General features: G+C 42.3%; 1 protein-coding gene across 6 annotated transcripts in view; it reads right to left on the bottom strand.

Moving 5' to 3' along the window:
* The window catches only part of FYN (FYN proto-oncogene, Src family tyrosine kinase), a 212,451-nt gene that overhangs the window by 72,873 nt on the left and 125,920 nt on the right, over positions 1-13,658 (bottom strand). The window contains exon 1 of one of the 6 annotated variants that reach the window (XM_061428670.1): positions 576-682. The exons of the other annotated variants lie outside the window; for them this stretch is intronic. The gene's annotated coding sequence lies outside the window, so the exon portion shown is untranslated. Of the gene's footprint in view, positions 1-575; positions 683-13,658 lie in introns of those variants that run through there. 6 annotated transcript variants of the gene reach the window in all.

Genomic DNA, 13,658 nt, shown 5'->3' with positions numbered 1-13,658 from the left:
GGGCTACCATCTCAGAGTCACTTGGCCCTTCTCCTTTACCCATGCTGACATAAGGTCAGGGGACTCTGCCAGCCAGATTAGACATGAACCCTCTGATCATAACTGGGTGATCTGGAGGGATGTAGCTTTGCAACATTTTGGGTTGACTGTTTTGGGACTTGTGGCTTTTGGTGATGGTAATCTTTCTTGCTAATCATGTACCTATTGTTCTATATGGTCCACTCTTGTTTGCTGCAAATAGGCTCAATGGAAAGGAGGAAATGACAGAGGAAGAAGACACTTTGCTTGGCAGCACTTGCAGACTTTCTGGAGTGCAGACTCTATGGCGTGATGGGCTGCCCAGCCCAGGAACCGTGGAGGCTGACACCAGCTGTGGGGGAGGTCTGTGCATCCAAGGCCAGTGACGTCATGAGCACACAGCCCTGCATTTGAGAGGTGGGAGGACAGTGGCTCCTACAGCACACAGAGGTTCCCTCTTATCTTCACTTAGCTCCTGACTTCTGAGTAGAGGCCAGGGGCTGGCTGGGGGGTGGCAATGCAGAAAAGGAAACCAAAAGATGGAACTCAAAACTTACTTGTCACTTGAATTTTCACTTTTGGATTCTGGCCAATGGCTCTTTAATTTGAGTTAAAAACAAAACCCCACAGAACTCCAATGCTAACTTTGAGTCCTCCAGTTCTCCTGAGAAGGTAGAGAGAATAAAAAGCGTCTGAGCAGATCAGAGAGAATAAATGGACACTGTTGGATCCACAAGATTAGGCCAGTTAGACCCCCACCAGGCTCCTGGCAAATCCTGCATCAGACCCAGGCCACCCTCCTGGTTACAACCAGCACAGCGACTCAGGACCAGGAAATACAAATCTGATCACAGCCAGTCATGAGCAGAGAGCTTAAGACAACCGCACCCCCAGGCCTCCTAAGTGAAGGACGTGGGTCTCAGACCCCATGTATTTCTCATTTACTTGAGAAAACAGTGGACTCACGCAGTGTTACTATGTAGCTAACAATTAAGTTAGTGATGTCACTTTGTAACAGGATAAGTAAAAACAAATTCGAATCTAGAGACAAATCATTCTTTTCTTATGTTTTCTTCCTATAACAAGTGCCAGGGTCAGGTCTAAGAGGGAGGCACTTGACCTGGGGGTGAAGTGTAAAGAGACGTCAAAAAGCTCAGCCATCAGGATAAAAAAGATTGCACTGAAATATTATTTATTTTGATTACTGAGGTTTTTTGGGGGGGGGGGCCACACTTAAATTATGTGCCCTAGGATGTTGCCTCATTTGCCTCTCTCTGGTCCCAGCCTGTTGAAGTTCATCAGCTAACGGGTTAAGTGACTAGAGGGTGCATGCGTGCTAAGTCGTTTCAGTGGTTTCTCTTTGCAACACTATGGACTGTAGCCCGCCAGGCTCCTCTGTCCGTGGAAATCTTCAGGCAAGAAAACTTGAGTGGGTTGCCATTCCCTGCTCCAGGGGATCTTTCCAACCCAGGGATCAAACCTGCATCACCAACCTCTCCTGCACTGCAGGAGGATTCTTTCCCGGTGAGCCACTGGGGAAGCTCAGTTACAAAATTATAGGGGAAACTAACCAATAGATTGAAGAAAGACTCTTCAAATGCAGCCTCAGTTCAGTTCAGTTGCTCAGTCATGTCCATGTCTTCTCGACCCCATGGACCGCAGCACGCCAGGCCTCCCTGTCCATCACCAACTCCCAGAGTTTATTCAAACTTATGTCCATTGAGTCGGTGATGCCACCCAACCATCTCATCCTCTGTCGTCCCCTTCTCCTCCCACCTTCAATCTTTCCCAGAATCAGGGTCTTTTCAGATGAGTCTACTGTTGGCCAAAGATTTGCACTTTTAGGAGTTACCCTAAGCAAATAACAAGAATGCACACAGAGGTTTAATAGTACTCACAGTATTATTCATGACAATAAAAAATTGGACACAATCTAGCTATTCACCACTACAGGTGATTAACAAAACACAGTTTCACACCAGATTTCTATGCAGCCATTAAAAATGATAATGCGGCAAAATATCAATAAACTTGGGAAACGTTCATGATTCAAAGTCAAGGGAAACACACACGTTATAAAACACTAGATAGACACACACTCCTATCTCTCCTACTTTCGTTCTCCTCTATAATCCATCCTCTACACGGCAATTGCAGTGATACATGTTTTTTAAGTTACTCCTAGTCTTAAAATGAAATCCTATTACATTTAGAGTAAATTTAAAACTATACAGCCATCCTTGCTTGGCCCTTATCTGTCTCGCCTCCTCTGCTACAGCCTCCCTTTCATGCCTCTTCTTTGGGCTGCCTTCAGGGCCTCTGCACAAGCTTTTCCCTTTGCCTAAAATGCTCTCCCCGCAAATTCCCATAGCTGGCTCCTTCCTGGCATCAACTCTCAGCTGGCCACTGCCTTGTCACTCTATCATATCACTCTGTTCTATTTCCTTCATAGCACTTAACTCTGTCAGTAATGACCTCATTTACTTATTTTCTTGTTTACTATCTCCCCCAGTGAGAATGAGAGCCCCGTGGGGGCTTTTCCTGACTCTTCACTGTGTACCCACAGGGCCCCTGGCTATGCCTGGCACAGGACAGAAACCTAGCAGACAGATGCTGAATGACCGTGAGGAGACATTTATATGTGTACACATAGATTAATACATATACACATGCATATGGATATAATTTGCCAAAAAAAGTTCTGGGAGAGCATAGTACAAAAGAAATCTCTGGATACTGAGATTCTAGATGGTTCTAAATTTCTTCATTTTGCTTTTTTTCATTTTGTAACAATAATAACATGCTACTTTGGAAATAATGTGCTGTGCTTTTAGATGCTTAGTCATGTCTGACTCTTTGTGACCCCATAGACTGTAGCCAGCCAGGCTCCTCTGTCCATGGGGATTCTCTAGGCCAGAATCCTGGAGTGAGTTGCCATTCCCTCCTCCAGGGGATCTTTCCAACCCAGGGATCGAACCCAGATCTCCCACATTGCAGGCGGATTCTTTATTGTCTGAGCCAAGTTATTTTCTCTCTGTTTGTTTTTTAGAATAGGGTCACTAAGAAAATGCTGCCTGACTATAAACTGGATTGAGACCAGAACCACAGGATGCCAGAAATGGAAGAGATCTCAGAGGTTATTTGGTTCAATTTCACTTCTCATCCCAGAGATGGGGCGGTGGAGGCCTGGTGTGGAGAAATGGCTGCTGGTTTAAGTAGCAGAACATGTAAAAAAGCTAGTCTGGTGTTCTTTTCACAACACCAGTGGTTCTCAAACTTCACATGAGAATGGTCTGGAATGCTTGCGCACACATAGGCTGAGGGGCCTCATTGCCAAGTTCCTGCATCAGTGACTTTGGGTGGGGTCTGGGAAGCTGCATTTCTGACAAGTGCTAAGATGAATCAGGATCCACTGGTCTGGGGCCGCACTGAGAACCCCAAGGCTGTGCCCTATTGCTTCTCATGACTCCCTTAGAAATGTGTGATTCTTTTCGTAGAAATGGTACTAATTAAAACAATACCTTCAGCCAAAGAATTCAGAGGAAACCCTATCTTTTAGGCTTCCTCCCAGAAGTTTCTACAAAAAGGAAAGGAAACAATTTTGAGAGCCTGCTCTACACCAGGCATTGTGTTAGGTATCTACATTTTGTTTGTGTAATCCATTTTACTGTAGAAAGCCTAAACTCATGAGATTAAGGAATTTGCCTAAGAGCACACAGCTAGGAGTGCTGGGGTCAGATTTCAAAACCACCACTCTTTGACTATAAAGTCCATGCTTATTCATCAGCCTCCAGAACAGAACGAAAAGCTGTCACTTATGGCATTCAAAGTGGCAAATCAATGCTTCCCAGTGTAGAAACAAACACCCCCAAGCAACAGTAATATGATGTCACTCTCTCAGCATTATGAAAGGTGTATACACCAGTACTGAGAGTCAACCTTTCATCTGGGCCTGAAGCCAGGGTTTATTTATTTACATGATATTCGGGAACTTCCAAACCCAGAACCCTAGAGTAAAGCTGATTTGAGTTGATGCCTAGCTCATGACAAGTCATCTGTGAAATAAGTGGCAGAGGCAGAATTTATCATCAATCTCAGCTTCTAACCAAGGGAAAAGTTCACACATGCTCTGTGGTGCAAGAATCTAACAGACTTTGTGGCTGAACAGAGCTATCCCACTATCTGAGGAATCAGATTTAAAATCAAAGGCTAAGAACTAGATACAAATATGGGAAGGTACCATTTACCATTTTAGATCAAAAGTTAGCTAGAAACTAGTAACTGCTCCCTTTCTTTTTCTTAATGAAGAAATGAAAGAGGGACAAGAAAGTCTTGGTAAAAAAGGTCACAACACCTACAAACATCTACACAACCAAAGTGAAAGTGAAAGTCGCTCAGTTGTATTGGACTCTTTGCAACCCCATGGACTATGCAGTCCATGGAATTCTCCAAGCCAGAATTCTGGAGTGGGTTCTCTTCTCCAGGGGATCTTCCCAACCCAGGGATTGAACCCAGGTTTCCTGCACTGCAGGTGGATTCTTTACCAGCTGAACCACCAGTGAAGCCCAATCAACAACCAACAAATTACAATTTGTCCTACCTTGTGGTCATACTTGATCCAAGCTTGATAAGGCTTTGTAAACACTGTGATTGCAAAGGGACTTGATGATATTCTTTAATATCAAAGTTTTGGCCAGAATCCCAAATGAAGGTTAAGTATTAGTGGGTTATTTCAGGATTGACAACAAAAAAATGTAGTTCTATCTGTCTCCCCATATTTTTAATTTTGCTTCATAATTTATCCCCATGTGTTTTATTCCAGATCCCTGAAGCAGATGCTTAAATAGGTTTTACATGAAAATAAAAACTTTCCGCGTAATTCTGCCTGTAGGACCAGAGGAATGAAGGCTTCAGTCAAGACAGCTCACAGGATCAGTCCCTGCCCCTGTCCTCTCCACACGCCCTAGGGGTCCTTTTTTCAGAGGCTCATTTTCTAATGAAATTATCAGTACATCTTGGCTAGCAAAGCTGGTCAGTGGAGATGCTGAAGGAAAAATAAATGGGAAAGAGGGAATAGGGTAGAGTGGATGTAGGGGGGAAAAAAGACAAGAGGATCTCAGAACTGGATACCTAAGAGCAATTAAAATTTTATATCAAAGGCAACTTTGCTCTAACACAATTTGAATACGTTTCAGATGTGGAGTGACTGCACTCTCCTTTGTGCAGCAAATCAGTGAGGCAGACAAAAATCACAGCCATTCATTTGTTAATGTCTGAAAAGAGCTGGCTCTTTCACTCCCAGTTAAATGCATAGGATTTTATTTATTATAGAAAAGAGAAGGTCTGAAAGATCTCATGGAACAAACCCTGGGTCTCAAAGCCAATGAGCTGCCCCTGTGGTCAGCTTCTGAGTTAAGCCCCTAATGTGGGACATGAGCTGGGACTTGCAGTATTAAATACGACCAAGTCTTCTTTTTGTTCCTGATTCTCACCCGTGTGAATAGTTGGAGAACAGCCATCCTGCCTTCCCCAGAGCAATGATGCAGCTGCAGCTGCAAATGCAGGCTCAGCAGCCATTATCCTACTGTGAAATGTTTGCTCTTAAATTTAAACTGGCCTCACAGAAATAGCTGTCTTGTCACACACACATGAACACACGTAGAGGCATGAGTGACAAAGCTCCCCACCTCCATCAGTTTCCATACCTGCGTCCTGGCAAGAATTTAAAAACAAATATTCTCTAATTTCTCTTGACCTGGACAGTTCCTGATTTCTATAAGTTTCAAATGTGTTTTGGCAGCATGCGGCCATTCCTGATTCTGCCGGATGTCACAGTGGCCCTCAGCCTTGGGTAGCTCATGCAGAAGACGAAAGAACAGCTACTTGGCAGATGATACTCTTCAGGCCTTAGGGAGGGCACTCAGCTGGAAAGATCTGTTTTCGTTGGAGATCGGAAGTGCTTTTCCAGCAATTATTTGATCTTCCTGGGAACTTGTACTTCTGAACACTCTCCCAGCCTGGTTGGGAACACATGGACTTCTATTCTGGTCTCCGCATTATCACTAAACAGACGTGTGACTTTGGGCAAATCATCTGGCCTTTACTTCACCTCAGTCTTCTCATTTGCCTGCTGGGACAATTACCCCTTGCTTGCTTCATTCGATGATTTCTGTGAGGATAAAACTATGGTATTTAGAAATTGTAAAAAGTGAATTTATTGTTAGGTGGTATTTGTATTTTGTTTTTCTTTCTTTCTTTTTCCAGCTCTGGTTTAATTATTGAGTTTATGTGCTTAGTCATGTTCAACTCTTTGAGACCCCATGGACTGTAGCCCCCAGGCTCTTCTCTCTGTGGGATTTTCCAGGCAAGAATACTGGAGTGGGTTGCTGTTTCCTTCTCAAGCAGATCTTTCTGACCCAGGGATCGAACCTGTGTCTTTTGCACTGCAAGCATATTCATTACTCACTGAGTCCTTGGAGGATGATTGGTTTAATTATTAGTGGTGTATTTTAATTTTCATTCTTGGAACTGGGTAGAAAGTCCTTCATGCAGGGAAGTAGAGGTAGAAAGTGCAACCCAGGCAGAAAGCATCACAAGGTTCTTGTTACCACTTGGAAAAGTAAGCAGAGAGCAGGATCAGAATATTGTAACATTGTCCCAGAAACACTGATTTTGCTAGGGGCATTCTGGGCCTTGTTTGTCTCTTCTTCCAAGGTCTCAAAAAGAAGGGAACTTCTACACTGCTGAATAAGTAAATGAATGAATGAATGAGTGAATCAGTCCAGCCACCCACCCACCATTTCGGGATCAAGACTATGCACCCACTAGGGTGCACAGAACACAAAGATGTAAAGTGCATCCCTGTAAATGAAGAGCATCCAACCAATGGGAGAAGGCAGATATGGAAAGAAACTGCTCTTTTCTAACGTAGCAAGTGTGCTGAGCTGGAGAAACACACATGGTGCCCTGGGAGCTTGGGTGTGTGGGTCACTCCTACCCCAAGGAAGCTAGAACAGGTTCTCAAAGAACAGGGGTATCCAAACTGGGCCTCCAGGAAGGACAGGTAGAGGAGAGTGTGGGTTAAATGGTCTCCAGGCTGAGGAACAGTTCTCACAAGGCACAGATCCAGAAAGGAGCATTCCAGGGATCAGCCTTGTTTGGTGGGACAAAAGCCAAGAGCGTAGGTGGGCAACTGGAAAGTTAGGCAGGCGCCCCAATGTGAGAGAGAGCAGGCCATCAGGGCTTCTGAGCAAGGCTTACACAATAGATGTGCATTTCGGAAAGATTACTTAAGAGGCAGGGAGGATGGACCAGAGGGAGAGGGTGAGGGGTGAATAAAAGGTTTAAATTTTAATGTAAACATCTGCATTTCACAACACAGGAAACTTGACAAAGAGTTTTGGTTCAAGGCACACTTCCAAATTCTGAATTAATGCAACCAATCAGAAATTAGGGAGAGAATACATGCTTTCCAAAAAATAGTCTTCAAGTAATAAATCTCCCTTGCACAACTTTTCCCACGTAACCTAGGACAGACAATCTTTGTGAAAAGGAAGTCTCTCTATGCTTCTGAGGTATGGCTGACCATTTTTGCGTGTGAGACCGAGACCAAAGAAACAGGAAACTGCTACTTATTAAGTATAAGGTACAAAAAGGGGTGATGAGCAGTTACGCAGTAGCCAGCCCGGAAGAAAATGTCTCAGAAATGAACAAAGATTTTCTAGTAATTGGGGGAGGTTTAGCAAGTAGGATGAATTTTTCAGTTGCCCCTCTTTTTCTTCATAGTTTCTTTTTAAGTTTCAGTATATTTCACACACAGTTCAATGTTTGGATCGTACATGTACATACAGTTCAATGAGTTCTGACAAATGTATATATCTGTGTAACCTAAACCCTGAACAAGACAGAAAACATTTTCATCACCCAAGAAAGACCCATCTATTCCCCTAGACAGTCAGTCCCACCTTAGGCAAACACAGTTGTAACTTTCACCACCATAGCCAAGTTTTGTCTGGTCCAGGATTTCATGGAAATGTAATCTTACAAGTTGTGTTGTGTGTGTGCTCAGTCATGTCCAACTCTGCGACCCCATGGACTGTGGCCTGCCAGGCTCCTCTGTCCATGGGATTTTTTCAGGCAAAAATACTGGAGTGGGCTGCTATTTCCCACTCCAGGAGTTTTACCCAACCCAGGGGTTGAATCCAGATCTCTTGAGTCTTCTGCATTGGCAGGTAGATTCTTTACCACTGTACCACCTGGGTGGTATAGTAGTTTCTATTGCTTTATTCATTGTAGTTTTCAATGCCAAACAGTATTCTAAGGTATGAAGATACCACTCTTTGGCATGTGTTTAATAGCCCCTTCTTTTGCTAAACAGAGATGCAATTGCCTACCTGAAGCAAAGTGTAAAGGACAGGTGTGGGTGTGCAGGCCAGGCAATGTGGCTGCTGCTCTCTACGCTATCAGGCACTGTGAGTCAGCTTTGTCTTCAGAATCCTCTATCAGCAACAGGGATTAGAACTTCAGGCAAATCAGGAAGAACAAGAGAGACCACCACTTGTCAACTGTCTTAGTGCTCTATATTCAGAGATGGCCCCCAAAAGAGAGATGCCAACTCATGGAGAACTCAGGTACTCAGGATGAATGGTCAAATAATTTAGATACTAAAATATTCTTAAGAACATCAAAATGTGTCCACAGAGGCCTGCACACAGCCTAAGAGTCTATACCGTTTTCCCTCGTCATCAATGCTTTCCTGTCTCAAGCGGCCTTGAGGAAGCAGAGGGAGGTGGTTCAGCATAGAAAGGAAGGGACTGGAAAGTATTGTGAATTCACTGGTTCTTAAAGAGAGAACTGCTTCCAAGAATGCCAAGGAACAACTTGATGTGATTTTAGTTGTGTTCAACCAAGAGGTGATACTCGCAAGTGTCAAAGAGAGTTGACTAGGTCTCCAGTGAAAAGGTTTCCTGGGCAGCAGAGGCAAAAGCAAGGAAAGAAGGAAGTTATCTTGATGGTCTTATATTCTAAAAACTCTATTTTCTTACTCTGTGAAATTGTTTAAAGAAGCATCACAAAAGATCCTGAGGGACAACCCAAACATGGATTGTCCTCTGTCACAATTCACTATGAAAACCAGGTTTAAACACTGTTCTGATGACTTGACACACCCTACGTGGGTCAGCTCCTTCCCTGTCCTTGCACACGGCCTGTCCTTTGCACTGGTCACTTTGGCTCCAACACTCCCACTGTTGTTGGAAGCGATGTAGGTTCACACAGTCATGCTGAAGACACGATGGAAACAGAAAGCAATCTCAACTCTGGGCTGAAGCCTGATTTGGTTCCAAGAATCATATGGATAATGTCCTTAAAAAGAGGTGGCAGGCTTCCTCTCTTTTTTTCAGACAATGTGCACCTACTTGCTCTCTATTTTGTCCATCTTATTTTTATGAAGTCATTGCAAAGCAAATAATAACAGTGGTTGTCATTTTTTGTTGAGGTCTAACTGTGTCAGATATGGTGCTTTCGGCTTCACTCTCACAAGCCTTTGAAGTAGGCACTATTATTATTCCTACTTCAATGATAAGCAAAACAAAACCACCTCAGTGTCTAGTCATTCATTACTATTCCATGTGGTGCCTTTGCCTGGCTGGTTGGAGGTGGGGGTTGGGAGATGCGAAAGATGATGCGTAAACAAACGGAAAGCAAAATGATCCTCTTCTTTGATCTCCCTCCTTACATATTTTAACATTAGATTCTGTAATTAGGTCAAAGTGAGAACTATCACTGTTGAGAGCTGCAGCTAAGGTTTAACAATTATTTTTTAGAAGCCAGTTGATTAGACTGACTTGGGATTTAGGCTTTGGTATACATATTCATTCTGACAGCAGTTACAGTACAAGACATCTCATAAATAAAAACCATTTAGAACATTATCCACAGGAAACAGCTGCAGCTGGTAAGGAAACTTTTGACATTAAGGAAATGGAAGACTTCATGGAATTAGAGGAAGGCAGGAGTAATATATCACACAGTAACACTATCTTAGCAAGAGCTGGACCGTGTTTTCAACAGATAAACTCCCTTTACAGCAGTTCACGCTTGCTTACTTCTCTCTGGATCTTCCGCAGACAAGCATGAAATATTAAGAGCAAAAATGAAAGGAAATGTGAACTAGATTCATAGACATTTACAATTTCAAGGGTTAGGGGGTCTGTGGTTTGGTGCAAAGCTTGGGCCTCCTCAGCCTGCAGAGCTGCACTGTCCAATATGGTACCTGTAGCTGGTGCGAGCTGAGATGTGATGTAAGTGTAAAGCATATAACCAGATCTCAAAGACTTGGCATGAAGAAAAGGATGTAAAGTACCTCATTAACAAATTTTATATACATTGATTGCATGTTGAAATGGTAATATTTTAGATATGTTGTTTTAAATAAAATACATTATTAAAATTACTTTCATCTGTTTCTTTTTGCTTTTTTAATGCGGCTACTTGAAAAATTAAAATTATCTGTATGTTTGCATTTGCAGTTTCATTATATGTCTATCAGACAGTGCAGATTGGTACTCATAATCGAAAAAATTAACCCAAGTTGAAGATTTGATGTATCTGATCAAAAGTGGTGAACTATCTGCAGTGAAATATGTTCCCTAAGAGGTGAATAAGATGATTTGGTAGAAAGCAAACACTGGTACTGCTATCCTTTCTGGATTTACTGGTGACCTCCGGTAAGCCACTCACCCTCCTGGGCCTCGCTTCTACAATGCTTTGATCCAGAGAAGCTCGAATATTCCCTCTAGCTTTCGCTTTTTTGAGTCTATGGCAAATTCCTAAGGACTAAGAACCAATGGGTGAAGGTGAACTTTAATTTTTAATATTTGAATTTGAATACTCTCTCAGTATCTGCAGCCCAAATGCTGCTTGCTCATCTCTTACATGTGATGATGTGCTTTGGATTAAGTCTTTTGGGAGCAACAGCTAAAACGCAATGGCAATAATATCATGTTTATGACATAGAGACTGGGCTACTCTAAAGAAAGGATGCTGCCATTTGTTCCGTGTATGCAAATAAGTGGGTTTTAGATGCTACGGTTACATGTCTAACATGGAAGAAAACTTAAAAGCTCCTTAATAATCCCATAAATCCTTATTAAGAGATAAAGCCAAAATGTTCTAAAATAGCCCGAAGGAAGGCAAACAGAACAAGTTATTCTTTTCGTTCAGGTTCTACCCTGTTTCTTTGTATTTTCAAAACATCTAATTATCTTCTGGAAGTTATTCTGCATCTCCCAGGCAAATTACACAGTTTTTATATGATTTCAGAGTTTTTCCTAAAATGGTAAAAAAATTCAATTTAGGGAACTCAATTACAACTAATAGGGTAAAATTTCAGCACAAGACAAATAGCATTCATGGTGCCATAAATATTTTAAATAAATGTATGCTTGAAATCTATGTGTAGAAATCAACTTGGAATTAAGAAAGCATACGGATAAATGCCTCTACCGTAGGGATGAAAATCTTGCTTATGATGAAGATCTCCAGAAATAGTGTATGATCTCCCCAGGAAAGAATCTCAAAATGTATATCCTCATTTCTGTGGAATTTCTCTGTTAGATCTAATTTAAATCTGAAATCTTTAATGTCTGACCGTGTAGCAATACCATGTTCAAATGTGACTTAATACACTTGTCCACTTTGAAGCTGTCCTGGCCTTTGTTTATGCGGCTCCAGATGCCTTCAATTGGGACTTTCTGTAACAGGACCATCTTATCACAAAACTGATAAGCCTCGCCTGTACTGGAGGTAAGCCAAGAAATGTGCATGCCTGCTGAGTCACTTAGGTCGTGTCCGACTCTATGTGACCCTAAGGACCATGGCCCACCAGGCTCCTCTGTCCATGGGATTCTCCAGGTGAGAATACCGGAGTGGGTTGCTGAAGCCAAGAAACAGCTGGTGAGAAAAGAAGTGTTAGGCTCCTCTCTTCTCTTATTCTCCTCTCCTCCCTTCTTCCCTTTCTTGATTAGTCTGTCCACATCATGCCAATACAATCCATGTGTTTTTCTTTTTTTTTTTTAAGTTGGAAATTTTCACTGAATTGCTGAGATAAATGGCTTGTCCTTTGGTCATTCCAACTCTGGGGGAACTTACTGCAAAAACCAAAAAAGGGACTCCAACATCACAGAGCAACAAAAGAATACACTGGCCACCTTTGCTTTCAAAATTGGTGGAGTGGGAGTCTACCATGAATGAAAGAAAGTCTCGGTGAGTGTATTGTGCAAGATAACAAAATTTTACTTGAAAATGCAAAAAATGACCCTGCATTTCTTTCCTTTGCCCCTATCTACAGAACCACATTTGAAAAAACACGAAGAGAAGCAGATTAAAAAGAATAGCTTCTGGTTGGCTTTTCGTCAGCATTTTATACTTTTATTCCTTTGTTCTTTTCTTGTTCAACCTCATTCTCAATTATTGCACCGTTTTGGGGGCACTGGGGACAGGACGTCTGGGAAACACAGCATATATTAGTCCATCTGTTTTCTCTGTGAATTTTTTTCAGCATCTTTGCATGGCAACAGGAAGGATGTGGGCTCCCTTTCAGATTCAAATGAGGTTGATCAGCCCTCGGTCAGGTTGACAGCATCGTGCTTTTGTTATACAAGTTGGAGAAAGGCAGAACCACCTTCTCTAGGTTAGGGTAACCATTTCATCCTGGGGCTTACTCTCTATTTTTAACATTAGATCTCTAGCCCACTCCTCACTCGAAATAAAAACAAACATAAGCCCCAAACTGCTGACACAGTACAGCTGAAGTGCATTTTTCTATTGAGAGAATTATGATTTTTAGAGTTGAACAATTCTTCCAAGTGTGTTCGTAGGCATTTTAAATTGTAAAGGACAAATGTTCCAAAGTGGCAGCATCTCCTCCTTTCAAGTTATTTCTGAAGCTTGATGAATGTGGTAGGAAAAGCTTATCATGCCCCTTTCCCAAATACACATTCCTAGGAGTGCAAAACTAAGGGGCAATAAGAAGCAAACAATAAAACTCAGACTTTTGGCCTAATTCTTAAAACTGGATGTCTATTACTTATACTTCCACAAAAAGATCAAAGCAAAACTGTGAAACAGAATGTAGCATAGTGTTGGCCGAATATCTTATTATTGAATTTGGGAACTGTTATTAATTCTATTAGTCAAAACTCTGTGATCTTGGCAAGTTATTTATCCTTTCCAGAGTCTCAACACCACCCATCCATCCAATAAGTATGTCTTGACTGTCTACTAGGTGCCTGGACCTCACTGAACCCATCCAATAAGTATGTCTTGACTGTCTACTAGGTGCCTGGATCTCACTGAACTGAAAAGGCAAATAAGAGACAAGTGCTGAGACAAGGCTATTGTCTCAGCACTGGAGCAGCTTTTGATAAAACAAGTACACAAACAATTCTATGCAAGATAATGTCACTTGGAAGTTACACAGTGCTCACAGGAACTTATGTATGTGTGTTAATCGCTCAGTCGTGTCTAACTCTTTGTGATCCTGTGGACTGTAGCCTGCCAGGTTCCTCTGTCCATGGGATTCTCCAGGCATGAATACTGGAGTGGGTTGCCATTCCCTTCTCCAGGGGCTCTTCCTGACC

Source organism: Bos javanicus, chromosome 9, assembly GCF_032452875.1.
Source record: "Bos javanicus breed banteng chromosome 9, ARS-OSU_banteng_1.0, whole genome shotgun sequence".
In the NCBI taxonomy this organism is placed as follows: domain Eukaryota; kingdom Metazoa; phylum Chordata; class Mammalia; order Artiodactyla; family Bovidae; genus Bos; species Bos javanicus.
This window is presented reverse-complemented; position numbering and strand designations above follow the sequence as displayed.